Below are 10,285 nucleotides of genomic sequence, written 5' to 3' on the forward strand. Positions count from 1 at the left end.
AGCGCCTCCGCGGGGGGCAGCAGAGAGCGCCAGGTCGGGCGGGGTAGGGCCGGCGGGGGTCCTCGCAGCGCCTCCTCCTTGCAGGCCGCGGTCCTGAAGCAAGCACCTGGCGCCTATTCTCTGTCTCAGGTATCCCCCCCAAAGCTGTCAGGTGCTCCAGGGACTTGTCAAGTGGCCTCAGCGACGGGGGCAAGGATGGCACTTTAAGTTAAGCTTTGGAGGAGTGGGTTGGGGCTCCCCTTCCCTGGCACTCTCATTAGTTGAATGTTCCTTAGGAGGGTGAAAGGATTTCGTAAAATGTTTACTTTCTTGTACCCCCAAGAAAGGAGAGAATGGAAGATGAAGAAGGGAAGGCAGAAAAGACTTTCATATCCATTGGGTGCTTCTCCCATGTCCTGCGCCCTAAGAAAGGTGGTGTCTGGGTTCATTGCTACACACACACACACACACACACACACACACACACACACACACCTGATGGAAGATCTGGACACGTTTTTCCTTGGAAAAATCTTCCTCTCCACAAGCGTGGAGCCTGGTCCCCTGCCATTTTCATATTAGGGAGGGGACTGGGAAACCACCTGGGCATCTCGGAACTCGCTCCCTCTTCTAGAGCAGCCCATTTGCAGGATAGCAGTGATTCCCTTCCAGTCTTCTGAGTCTGCTTCCAGCAACTTCAGTGATCAAATCTAAGTGACTCCTGCTGGGAGACTCGGGCAAAGCCATGGGACATTGGTACAGTGGCAAGGGAGGGGCCCCTTCTTTCCTTCCCTGATGGGAATTCAAAGGTTAAATGACTCAGGACCAGCAGTGGGCGCAATGGCTATGTCACTGGACTCCCATGTAGTCCACCGTGGTTCGAGTCCTGGCCCCGGTGGCTTAAACTCATGCCAGGCAAGTGTGCATCTGTGCCCAAGATCCGAAGAGGAAAATAGAGGAGAAGGGGTTGCAGCATGGCCGTGGCCATCCCCCGGGGGGCGGGGAGTGGGCTGATTTCTTGCTTTCTGTCTCTCTGTCTCTCTCTTTCTTTCTGGCGAGCACACATGCTCTATAGCAAAAACCTCTTCAAAAAAATAAATAAATAAAATAAGACAAAGATGAAATGACTCCTGCTCGGAAAATGCCAGTTCTTTAAGCATTCCTCTCACACCTTTGATATCTAGGGTTTTTTATAGATTCATGGAGACTGGAGTCCCTTAGCCTCATCTTCTTTCTTTCAGTCATCAAGACATCACATTCATTTCCAACCTGGGTACTCCAGAGGAAAGACCGAACTGTACCTGTCGTGCCTATCCTGCCATGTGTAATACATCCTTGACAGCCTCCTCTGGAAAGGCTGATCTCTGAGAACCTTGGTGAGACTTCTTTGAGAATTGTTTTAAGTTTCCCAATGCAGTCAGCATTTGTGGCATACCTAATACATCCAGACGCTTATATTTTCTCAGCTACTCCTACCAAATTTTGGCAAGATGTGTACTATCTTGCAGGAAATTCAGCTACCGTCCCAAGAGGACCCCATTAAGAATTCAATTATTTAAATCAAGGGCCCAGGGTTCACTATTGTCGGCCACCCATGCTCTTTTCTTTTGATCCACGGGTCCTAAACAGGAAGCCTTGAACTTCAGGGGGACAATGCATTGTGCATATCCCAACGCACACTTTTCCTGCAGGGAAAGATCCATGGTATTTAATGGATTTCCTTCAGCCGGGTCCTTGACCCAGAAAAACTTACAAATAATCACTCTAACTAGAAAGCACCTTCATGTTCTGGAGTAGAACAAGAACTGCATGTTTTAGGGATCTTTTGACTAGCTCTGATTTATTTATTGATTGTATTTCCTCTAGGAGTGAGAGGGACAAAGAGACAGCACCCCCAATAAGTTCTGGACACCATGATATATCCCCCCAGCCTCAGCGAGCATACGCAGGGAGTCTTTGGACTGGAACCTGGACCCCTCTGTCTCTTTTTCTGTGTGTCTCTATTGCTTGTGGAAGAGATAAATGAATTTAAAATATATGCATTCATTCATTCATTTAGTTATTTATTTCTCCAGTATTGTAACCTATTGGCTAAGAGAGCCAGATCCCATATCTGTTCAAATCCTGGCTTTGGCAGCTTGGAAAATGGGCTGGGCATACGTGCATGTATGCCAAAATCTGAACAGGATGGAGAAGAAGAGAATGCGCTGTGACCGAGCCTATTGGGGGGTGCTTTGTCCCTCTGTCTCTCTCTGGAGAGCACATGCACCTTCTGGCAATTAAAATACATTATGGCCTAGTGGTTAGGGCACTGTACTCGCACATTGTTGACCACGGTTCTAGTTCTGGACCTGGCAACTTGCTTTCTCACTTTCTCTCTCGCGCGCTCGCTCTCTCTTTCAAGTGGAATACATGTGCCCTGTAGTACATTTAAAAACAAGAATAACACTGATGATAAATAAAGTTAAATAAATAATTATTTTTAAAATATATATACTTATGTATTATACACACTAGCATATATGGGCATATTACACAAATACACACTTACAAACATATGCATTCCAAAATGCTAACAACTAACCACTGTGAGGTTTCACCCGTCAGGACAGAAAATTACAAAGTATGTTATGTTTTATAAACCATGGCCTTTCACTCCAGGTTTGTTTTTTTGTGGTTTTTTGTTTTTGTTTTTTTCTGGATCCGGCAACTTAAAAGTCATGCCAGGTACATGTACATGTATGTTCAAAATCCCAAGAGGATAATGGAGGAGAAGGGATTGTGGTGTAGCCATGTCTCTCTGGCACACGCGCTATAGCAAAAAAACTCTCTTAAAAGAACTGTCACGGGACCAGCAGTTAGCATAATGGCTATGTCGCTGGACTCCCATGTAGTCGACTGCGGTTCAAGTCCTGGACCCAGTGGCTTAAACTCACGTCGGGCATGTGTGCATGTGTGCCCAAGATCCTGAGAATGGAGGAGAAGGGATTGCAGCGTGGCCATCCCCCCAGGGGGTGATTTCTCACTTTCTGTCTCTCTGTCTCTGTCTTTCTGGTGCGTGCATGCGCCCCATAGCAAAAAAAAAAAAAACAAAAACCTCTCCACAAAAAGAAAGAAAAAAAAATCATGATGCATTTTTGCATAGGAAAATGTAGGAAAAAAATACATCATGACTTTTACGACAACCCATTAGTTACTGAGCATCTACTCTGTGCTAGGTCTTGCCCTCTAAGATCGCAGCACATGTGGTGAAGGAGACATGTACCCATGAAGGGACAAAGTTCTAGAAACTGGGAGCATGCTGGAAGACAGCCAACTGTACCCCTGGATTCAGAAAAAGCTTCCTCAAGGAAGTGTCAAATCACCTACACTGCCCTGTTCTTGGCCTGTATGCTCCATGAACTGTGGGGCACCTGCCCTGAGTGGGCCATGAGAATGGTCGTCTCCTCAGTATCAAACCAAACCAACCATGAGAATGGTTCATCAGCGGGTGATCAATAGTGCACTTATAGACCATGGTAGCCCAAATCATAACTATGGCACTCAAACCCAATGTGCCAGAGTCATCAGGAAAGTGAGCCAGCTGGTGGGGCACTAGTTAAGGCAGCTGGATCCTATATAGCAGATGCACGGTTCGAGTCCCAGGCCCCATGGCTTGGAAAACATGCGGAGCTGGCTGAGTGTGCCCAAAATCCTGAGAAGAAAATGGAAGAGAAGTGATTGCTGCACGGCCATCCCCACTCAGGGTTGATTACTCACTTCCTTCTCTCTCTCTTTTCTTCCCTGTCTCTATTTGTTGAGTGTGCATGCCCTATAGTAAATTAAAAACAAACAGAAAAATACAGAAAGGCAATGTCATCAGGAAGTAAGATCTAAGACCCTTGCCAAAGAATCCGGTGTGCAGAGAGGAAGAGGCCATGTATACAGAAACGAGATTCTTAAGGGCCTAAAAGACTTGGAAGTCTAACTGCTAACTCGACATCCCTAATGTGGGTGTCTAACCAGCATCTCACACTTGATCTGTCCAGGACTCTGGGTTTGTATGAGCCCAGCCTCCTCTCTCCTAAGGTGGCCCATCAGCCCAATGGCATCACCACTCCTCCAATGCTCAGGTCCAAACCCAGCAGCATCACTGATTCCTTCTTTTGCCAATGCCACACAGCTGCCCCATCAGCCAGTTCTGTCAGCTCTACCCAATCCTGAACCAAGCCAGGTCAGAGCCTGAAGCAAAAAGAAAACTGTGCACCCTGATACGTTGCAGGAACCAAATAGAAAAAAATAATCCATGGCACCATATATAAAGTACCCTGTTGCCCAAGTAGCCCTTCTAGCATTGTCAGCCCTCGAACACCTGCCGGGGGGTAATACGATGGCTAAGTAGTCCTGGAACTGAGTCTGGCTTAAAAACAACTATCTTGTTCTCAATGAGGCAGGGTCTTAAGAAAACCATTTTAAGTGCCTTTTGTTCTTGAGTTTTGTTTATTATGAGATTTTTTTTAATTCATTTTGAATTCAGTAATAGCAAAAAAAGAGCAAATACTTGAACTGCCTGTACCCTATACCAGGCCCTGTTCTAAGCTGATATATATGAACTCATTCATTCCTCCCAAATGACCAAGAAGATACCATTATTTCGACTATGTTACAGAGGAAGACACTGAGGTACAGGAGGCAGGGTAACTTACTGGGAAGCTAGGAAGTTGCAAGACTGAAATTCTTTTTTTTTTTGGAGAGGTTTTTGCTATAGGGCACACACGCTCACCAGAAAGACAGAGAGAGACAGAGAGACAGAAAGTGAGAAATCACACCCCCTGGGGGGATGGCCACTCTGCAATCCCTTCTCCTCTATTCTCCTCTCAGGATCTTGGGTACACACGCCCACGCACCCAGCGTTTGTTTAAGCCACTGGGTCCAGGACTTCAAACGCGGTTGGCTACATGGGAGTCCATGACACAGCCATTACGCTAACTGCTGGTCCTAGCAAGACTGAAATTCTAACCCAGGCAATCTGACTCCAGAACCAACAGGGTAAAACCAACTGGACTTGCTGTGTGATTGACTTTGGGACCAGAGAGAGAAGTCAAGAATGCTCTGGGAGTCCCCCATGAACGAGTGTGTCATTTACTAAAACTGAAAATAAAAATGGGGGTTGGAGAGGACAGGCATGTGGAAAATTGATAAGTTTATAGGAAATTTACAAATAATTTACATTTATTTATTTATTTAATTTGCCAGAGATTTGCCCTTGAGGACAGGGGCAGGGGTGGTAGGAGGGGGAAAAAAACACCTCCCCATGGGGAATTGTCACCTCACAATCCCTTCTTCTCCATTTCTCTCTCCTTCCCAGATTTTGGGCATGCATGCACAGGTGCCCAGCATGTCTTTTTTTTTTCCCCCGGTTGTTTTATTTTTTTGGAGAGGTTTTCGCTATAGGGCACATGCGCTCGCCAGACAGACAGAGAAAGACATAGAGACAGAAAGCGAGAAATCACCCCCCAGGAGGGATGGTCACGCCGCAATCCCTTCTCCTCCATTCTCCTCTCGGGATCTTGGGCACGCACGCACATGTGCCTGGCATGAGTTTTAAGCCACCAGGTCCAGGACATGAACCGCGGTCGACTACGTGGAAGTCCAGCCATTACACTAACTGCTGGTTCCCCCCAGCATGTCTTTTAAGCCACTGGATCCAGGACTCAAACCACAGTCAGCCATGTGGAATCCAGCCATCCTAACCTTCGCACCACTGACTGACCTGTAAATTTATAAAGAGTTTATAAACAGCTTCCTTGGCAAGAGTCTTTTTGAATTTGAAGTGCCAGGGGCTTGGTGGTAGCTACATCCAGAAGGTGGGTGTCTCAAAGACTGGTATTTGAAGTCAGAAAACAGACACATGGCCCAGCCACGTTGGAGTACAGAGAGCTGCTGCTTCTCAGGAGGCTGGAAGCTGGGAGGCACAGTTTCTCTCTCTTGGCCTTCTGGAATATGGTACACAAGGTTGGGCAGGCCTGTCATTCAAGCTCATTTAAAGGCTAAAGAAGGAAAATCGTGACAGGGCAAGACCCTGTCAAAAATGCCTCTCTCTGTCTCTCTCCTGCCTCTTTCTCTCTGTCCCTCTCATAAAGAGGAAAAAAAAAAAAAGAAAAAAACAGACACATGATAAAGACAGTACATGGGACTCATTACATTTTGTAAGTAGTCATAGGTCTGACTGAGTAATCTGGAATAGTCATAAGAGTGTCTACAGAAAGAATCTAGTCAGAGGAGAACCAAAAGCCCAGAACAACTCAAAGTGATCTGCCCATACTAGGCATGAGGTCATTTATACAAGTCACTTAACAGAGTTGGTTTCAGCTCAAGAGAATTTTTAAAAATTTGTAAAGCTGAATAACTGAGGGCTGGTGAGTGACACGGTAATTAGGATGCTGGACTCTCACATGGCCTACCATGGTTTGAGTCCTAGACCTGGGCAACTTGCTTTCTCACTTTCTCTCTGTCTCTCTCTCTCTGGTCAAATTTTAAAATGATAATGATAATAATAAATAAAATTAAATAATTCCAAATAATTCTTTAAAAAAAAAAAAAAAAAAAAAAAAAAAAACCCCAACCCACAAAGGGGGAAAGGGTTTTTGCCCGGGCGCAATTCAAGTCCCAGACCTGGAGGCTGAAAACTCATGCCAGGCACATGTGCTTATGCACCCAAAATCCCAAGAGAAGAATGGAGGAGAAGGGAATGAAGTGTGGTCATCCCCCATGGGGGGTTATTTCTTATTTTCTCTCTCTCTGTCTCTCCGGCAAGTGCACACATACTAGAGCAAAAGTCACTCTTAAACAACAACAATAACAAAACAATAATTGATGACTATCACCACAGTTAATTAGATCAGAATAATCTAAAAATTGGTTTCAAAGCCAACCTACTGACTATTAAGTCAATCAGATTATTTTTAACAGGAATATTTTAAGAACGTCATAGACCCTGGGCCCAGCAGAGGGTGTAATGGTTACTTTGGTGGACTCCCATGTAGTCAACCACCATTCGAGTCCCAGACCCAGAGGTTTAAAACTCACTCCAGGAGTGTGTGTGTGTGCGTGCCCAAAATCTCAAGAGGAGAAGGGACTGTGGTGTGGCCATCCCTCCAAAAAGGATATTTCTCACTTTCTCTCTCTCTCTGTCTCTCTGGTTTGTACACGCACCCTATAGCAAAAGAAAAGCCAGCTTCCTTACACTCAAACAAGCCCGTCACTACACTTCACTAGAATCCAATGGCCAAATATGGCCCATAAACCTGGGGGGAATCTCCTGAGTAGATTTTATTACAATCATAGGTTCCACACTCTGCTTCTGGAAAGACGCCACAGATGGCCGCACTGAGCCCTGAGCCTGGGTGGTGTCTATTTCTCTGCGGCATTTTCCATGAGCTGCTGCCCTATGCTCAGGCCTCTTTCCCCCTCATTCTCTGGTATGGCTATTTAAAGGTAGTTCACTAGCACATTTTAAATTATGATAAAAGCTGTAAACGTAGGAGGATTTTTTACAAACACGTCCATTTTTCAAGAACAACTGTAAGGTAGAAAAGTCCTATTGAAAGCCCCCAAGGAGAGGAATAACTACAGACACTGGTTTTAAAACCTTCAAAATACTGTAGGCTCACATATGCTTATTGAACTTTCTCAAACCCTGACTCCTCCGGTCTTAAGTTTTCTGCCACTAAAACAGTTATATTCAAACACCGTGATATTTTCCTTCTAAAAAGCTAAGGGCATGTGGAAAATTAAGCTATTTGGAAACTCATGAAGATTTCTTACCTTGAAGCTTATCTGCACTCCTATCCATGCAGCTGCTGAAAGGATACAGAACGTTTTTTTCTTTTTCTTTTTCTTTTTCTTTTTTTTTTTTTTTAAATCTGGAGGGCACATACACTTAACAGAGAGACACAGAGAGAGAGGGAGGGAGAGGGAGGAAGCATTCTCAATGGGGCATGGTCACACCACAATCCCTTCACCTCAGTTTCTTCATCCTGTCAGGATTTGGGGCACACACACAGGCACACATGCCAGGATTTGAACCACGATGAGTCATGTGGAATCTCTCTTAACCACTAGGCTACAGGGCTGCCCCCCGCAAAATTTTTAAGCAAGCTAATAATAAGATTCGCTACATTAGAAAAAAAAAATTTTTTTTTTTTGAGGAATGGGTACTGGAGTATAAAAGGTATTTGAAATATCAATTACACAGCAAACCCTGTTTTCCTCCATAGTGGCAAAAGTTTAGCATTTAATAGTTGCAGGTCTTGAGCTAACTCCATAGCACCCAATAAAACCCTGAGTATTTTATATTTTCACCTAAATAATGCTGGCCTACGTTCCCATGGTGATGATCATGCTACGGAAAAGAGTAAAATATACATGTAAAATTCTCAGAAGTTTTAAATTGATCTGTAAAACTCCATGTTCATGGCCAGTACTAGGGTGAAGCAAATTAAATTTGCATTAAGTGAAAATTTTAAGAAGAGTTAGACAGTCTCAGAAATCAAAATAAACCATATTTTAGTATTAAATATGATTTTTAAGAGGAATTTTTGCTATAGGGCACTCACCAGAGAGACGGAGTAACAGAAAGCAAGAAATCACCCCCTAGGGGGAGATGGCCATGCCACAATCCCTTCTCCTTCGGTCTCCTCTTGGGATTTTGGGCATGCATGGACACGCGCCCTGTGTGAGTTTGAAGCCACCAGGTTCAGGACTCAAATCACAGTCGGCCATATGGGAGTCCAGCAACATACATAACCACTACACCATCTGCTGGTCCTATAAATACAATATTTTTGAAAAACAAGTCAGCATATTACAGTCCACGGACAAGCTGCTTGGTTTTTGTAAATAAAGTTCTATTGGAACTTTTGAGAAACAAAGAAAACCACAAAGGGGAAAAAGGTCAGGAGCTTCAGTTACAGGAATTTTACATCCTGGTGTTCCAAAGACTTTCTTGTACAAAATCTTTTTTAAGTAAGAGCTACTTCCGGGCACTGGGGTTCCTATGCTGCTGAGAATGTATTACTATGCACTTATGTATTATCTTTATAGGCCAAAGGGTCTCTGAATAGGAGGAAAATGTTTCCCAAAAAGTAGTTCTTATTGTAAGAGAAAGGGTAATGTGCCACCTAGAAGTCCTTTGTGTTGCACCAGCTTGTGGTGTGGTGATTAAGGTGCAGACTTGACCGGACCAGGCAGCTTGAAAATCATGCCAGGTTCTTGTGCATGTGTGTCCACAATCCTGAGAGGAGAATGGAAGAGAAGGAATTGTGTGGTCTGGCCACATACCAGCAGGTGATTTCTCACTTTCCCTCTCTCTGTCTCTGTCTCTGTCTCTGTCTCTCTCCAGCAAACTAGCTCGCTTTAAGGCAAATATCCACACACACAAAATAAAAAGTCAAAAATAAAATAACAACCAAAATAGACTTGTTTACCCCATTTAACCAAGGACCCAAGGTCTACAAAATACCTGCTTGAGTCTACATATTTGAAAAGTCAGTGAGATCGATGTCTGAATAAACACTCTGAGTACTCGATAAATAGGAGCCACTTTTTAATAATAGGAGAATTGTTCGTGTCATTTGCAGAGCGAACTCTGCAGTTGTGTGTAAAGATATTAAGGATAGGTCCATAAATCAGCCTGTCTCAGGACAGAGACCAATGGCAGCTGCAGCAGGAGGTCCAGACCCGGAATAGAACTCAATTCGGTGCTGGTTTTCCTCCCCAACCTTAGGTATGTCTCCTATCACCTCGAAGAGTAGCTCAGATTACTGAATGTTCTAGCACTGGGCAATTCTCATAGACAGTACAAAGCTTTACAACATGTTGCCAAAATCCATCCATTTCTTAAAACAGGTTTTGGAACAGCTCTGAGAAACAGAATTCTTTTCTAAACAAAAGCCCTAACTGCACAATGAAATGAAAGGGAACTCATTTGCTTCGAGGAGAATAATGAAAGAAAACAAGTTATTTTAAATGATAAAAATATGTACCAAATTGGCAACCGCTTTGGAATGATTGCTCTGGGGTTTGATTAATGAGATACATTATCAGCTGAACAAACAAAGAGCTTGTTGGTCTAGGACATTTTTTAACTTCTTAATGAAAATCTTAACTTTTATTTATTTATTTATTTATTTTTAGTTTACAAAGGTAGGAAGAATGAGTTGTAAAATAAAATTCAAATGTTCCAAAACAAGTGAAAATGTATCCCCTGACATCACTGACCAAGTTGAACCCCTGCTGTATATTCCTTTGGATTTTTCAAACGTAT

The sequence above is a fragment of the Tupaia chinensis genome, unplaced genomic scaffold (genome assembly GCF_000334495.1).
Source record: "Tupaia chinensis unplaced genomic scaffold, TupChi_1.0 Scaffold143906_1, whole genome shotgun sequence".
Taxonomy (NCBI): domain Eukaryota; kingdom Metazoa; phylum Chordata; class Mammalia; order Scandentia; family Tupaiidae; genus Tupaia; species Tupaia belangeri.